The sequence below is a fragment of the Hevea brasiliensis genome, chromosome 2 (assembly GCF_030052815.1).
Source record: "Hevea brasiliensis isolate MT/VB/25A 57/8 chromosome 2, ASM3005281v1, whole genome shotgun sequence".
NCBI classification, from domain to species: Eukaryota; Viridiplantae; Streptophyta; class Magnoliopsida; order Malpighiales; family Euphorbiaceae; genus Hevea; species Hevea brasiliensis.
In genome coordinates, this window is record NC_079494.1 from 112,242,650 (window position 1) to 112,246,816 (window position 4,167).

At 32.4% G+C, this 4,167-nt stretch overlaps 1 non-coding gene across 1 annotated transcript; it reads right to left on the reverse strand.

Moving 5' to 3' along the window:
• Nucleotides 1-3,739: 3,739 nt before the first annotated feature.
• LOC131178176 (small nucleolar RNA R71) lies at nt 3,740-3,846 on the reverse strand. The gene has a single exon (XR_009147308.1). It is a non-coding gene; the product is annotated as a small nucleolar RNA R71 (small nucleolar RNA).
• Between the last annotated feature and the right edge of the window lie 321 nt (nt 3,847-4,167).

Below are 4,167 nucleotides of genomic sequence, written 5' to 3' on the forward strand. Positions count from 1 at the left end.
ATCTGGACATGCATATTGTCTAGATTCATTCCTAGAAATTTTCAATTATTCTTTTCTTTCATAATAATAATAAAAATAAAATTAATATACAATAAATAATATTAGAACAATATTTAAATACTATAAAAAATTATAAAATTTATATTTTAAAAATTTGGGTTATTACAATCTTTTTCCCTTAAGAGCAATTGATCCCCGAATTTTCCAACAAAGAGAGGATAAGGAAAGGAAAGTGATTGGAACAAGCCCGAGTGTTTGTTCCTCAAGCTCTGCATAGATGATTGAAAACACTTTACTTGTATCTGCCCCTACTGTAGCATGCTAGATACCACCCTCTGCCTAAAACTAAGCCATCACATTTAACTACTTGTTGATCTTTTCCTGACATCAAAGGTACCCACGATGCTTCTACTGCACTTTGATGTTGTATCTTGCAACACTAGCCTCTATTCTCTTCTATTATTAATCTCTATGCACAAAGATGTAACCCATGCTACTTGTTTTGCAAAGCCTCGTGAAGTGCTTTTCTGAAATAACTACTTATACATGTACCTTACTCGAGATCATTGCTATCCTATTAGCCATTGAAGCTCTAGCAAGACTTTTCTCCATGCTCAAAGCACCTGTATTTCTTAATTCCATGATATTATGAGCTTCTAGCCTACTTTGACATGAGATCCTTATACTAACTCCTGCCTATCTTATGTAACCAGCTGTGTAGAGCGCCATCCAAATGTTGAACATCCATATTCTATCTATCAATATTGGAAAGTAGACTAGGTCTCTTCTCTGACCTGATAAAAGTCTGTGCATTGTAGAACAACTTAGTTAGCACGACTTTATCATTTCCTATTTCTCTAAAATAAGAGTTGTTTGACTTTAACCTAAAATTTTCTTACTATTTAACGTACGTTTTAACACATTGGCACTTAGATCGAGGCTCCACTACTCTTTTAACCTATCATTTTTTCTTGAGTTTTCCTTTTTCACTATTGTGCCTCTTCCTTTAAAGAGGTCCATCCCACCATCAGGTTTGAGCCTTTATTTATTTTTTAGTCCAACACGATTGCTAGCTTCACTACTTCTAGAATTTTAATGCTGCGATTTGTTCCTACTAATACATCCTTCATGTTGTATAACACTATAGTGTTGACCTACAACTTGTGCTCTGCAATACATGCAATTCACCATGGAAGGTTCATGTTGTTCTTCCTTTCCCAACTTGACCATTTGAACATTATTATTCCCTACTACCCTTTATAGTAAATTGCTCATCATTGTTAGTCAAGAGCTCCTTAACCTATAAGTTCTATTGGAACTAAAATGGCAGTGGGAAATGTGTGTTGTACTATAATCCCAGACAAGATATTTCACATATTCACTCTCCTTGATATAGCCACATCTACTGCTTATAACTTTTCAAACTTCAGCCTCAAATTTACCCTTCAGCTAAAGTTTCATCCATCTTTGACATTAGGTATGTACTTACTGTCATTCTCATATTAGGAGATTGTGTATGAACTGGTGCCTATCAAACTCTCAAATAATTTGGTCACCTTGACTAAGTTTTCGTTCCTTATATAACCTTCTAGAACCAAAAGTATGAGCTAAACTTGAAGAGAAAGAGAAATATTCTCCTACAGTCCACTACATATGATTCCATATGATAATGTTTAACCCATGTCTCTCAATATTTTTCTTCAAATTTTATCATCTCCTTGCAAAATTGTGCTCTACCTATAAGTTATCAGCCGTCCACCCCTTACTGTACCACCGTCCTTCCTGACATATCATTTTATAATTTATTAACTTTACTTGAACTCGATGTATATTTCATACCTATCATCATTTGTATTGTGCCCCTAACTTTTGCTGTATTCTGAAAGATATCTCTTACTAATAGATTCTTCCAGTGCTAACTCCAGTCTTTCTAACAATCACTCATATGATCCTTGTACTTTCTAATAACTTATGAGTAACATCTATACCTATCTTGCCCTGTCCTGTCCTCTACTAGTATTCTGTTACATATTATCATACTATCACCCATATTTTCTTACAAAATTATCGTGTTGGTTACACTGAAAATACCTGCCTAATGATGCATACATTTTGCATAGTCATTTAGGTTTAATTTTATAACCATTTTTATTTGATTATTAGCCATTTTTAGCTAATTTCATTAGTTAATTAGTTAGTTTTTCATAGTTGTCAATTTTGCATTAATTTGTAATTTTTACTTTGTTTTGTAGGAAAATGGTGTTTAGTGTCTTTACAGCCAAAGATGTCAAAAATAGGTTTAATTATGCATTGACCAAATTGTGCATAAGCATAAGGAGAAAGATCAAGATTCCCTCAATCAATTCCTCCTAGAACATACTATTTTAGGGCTCAAAAATGCTATAAATAGTCCCATTTTCTCATTTTAGAGAAGAAAAGAAGAAGAGGAGAAGAAGTCATTTTCACCTTCCACACCATTTTTAACCAAGATTGATTTCTTCCTTCCTTTACATTATTCTACATTTCTAGTGTTTAATTTCTTACAGATTAAAGCTTTATTTCCATTTAAACTCATCATATCTTGTAAGCATTATGGATAGTGAGTAGTTTACTTAGTAAGGGATGTAATATTTTAGTTATTTTGGTTAGTCCCAATTTAATGAAATTTATGAGGTTTAATCCATTTCTTGTGTGCTTATTCACATGCTTAATAAAGGGCCCTATTAAGTGATAGTTAATCAAGAAATTGGACTTAATTAACTTAGATCTAGAAATAGACCAAGGGTTAAGAGGGTTTTAATATATTGATTAAAGAACCTAATGGGTCTTGGTTAATTTTAACTCCACGAAAGTAGGATTAAGTTAATTAAGGCACTCTTTGTCTCACTTGAAAGAGTTTTCAAAGGATTTTAGAATTAATTTCCTTTAAACCCATAAATTTTATGGATTGGGCTAGCTAGGGAAAATCCCAAAATAGCTTGAATATGAAAATCATTGTTAATTTCTAATCGAATTTAATTACTTGCCATTTTGAATATTGCCATATTTGAATTTGCTTTATTTTAATTTGATGCAAATTTAGTTAAATCATTACATAGTTGAATAGATTATTAAATTTTCACATTTAGATTTCATAATCCATTACCCATTAAGTCATTATTTTAATTTCATAATTCAATCATTAACACAACTCCTCGTGGATCGATATTTTAGTTGTTTGTTTAAGATTGAATTCTTGACTATTTTAGTTGTTTTTAGTTTTATCATCTTTTCATTATGTGTTTGTTTGTTCTTTTTTAATCTTTTATGAGAAGAGCTAAAAGCACAAATGACACATCCTTGTTGTTTAATCCTGAAATTGAGAAGTTTTGTAGAGCCAACAAGAAAGAAACAGAAAAGAAAATGATGAAAGAATTAGAATTGGTGTTGTACGTGGAAATGGTCAAAATAATGAAAATGTGCCCATGGTGAAGAGGTAGTAAATGCTAATAAGTATGATGGATCATGCTTTTCCTCGTTTTGATGACTTGAGAGATATAGCAAGACCAAGAATTGATGCAAATAGTTACAAGATGGATTTTGGAGTTCTTCAAATGATCCAAAACTCTCAATTTGGAGGACATCCTTTCAAAATCCACACACACATTTGAAGAAATTCTAAAATTGTTTCCATTCTCTTTGAAAGATAGAGCATTGGATTGGCTTGATTCTTTACCTCACAACTCAATTACAAATTGGGGAGTTGAGGAATCAAATGATTGCTTTTAGACCAAGAGAAGATGAGACTCTTTATGAGTCATGGATGAGATGGAAGGAGTTGGAGAGACAATGTCCACATCATGCCATTCCTAAATGGATGATAAACCAGAATTTTTACACAAATGTATCATTGATGCTCAAAATTCATCATTAAGCATGAAGATGGATCCATTCAACATGATCAATGCCAAATTTGATGCACTCACTAATGTCCTTGCTAAGAAAATGGAGGATTTAAGTATCATCATCATGGAAGTTCTCAACAAGTTACTTATGCGGAAGGAACAATGTAGATTATCCTTCATATGCTTGGAGGAATCATCCCAATTTTTCATGGGAGAATCAAAAAATCAACACTCGTAACTTTCCATCACAACAACAAGAGCATCAATACGAACAAAGTTCCAC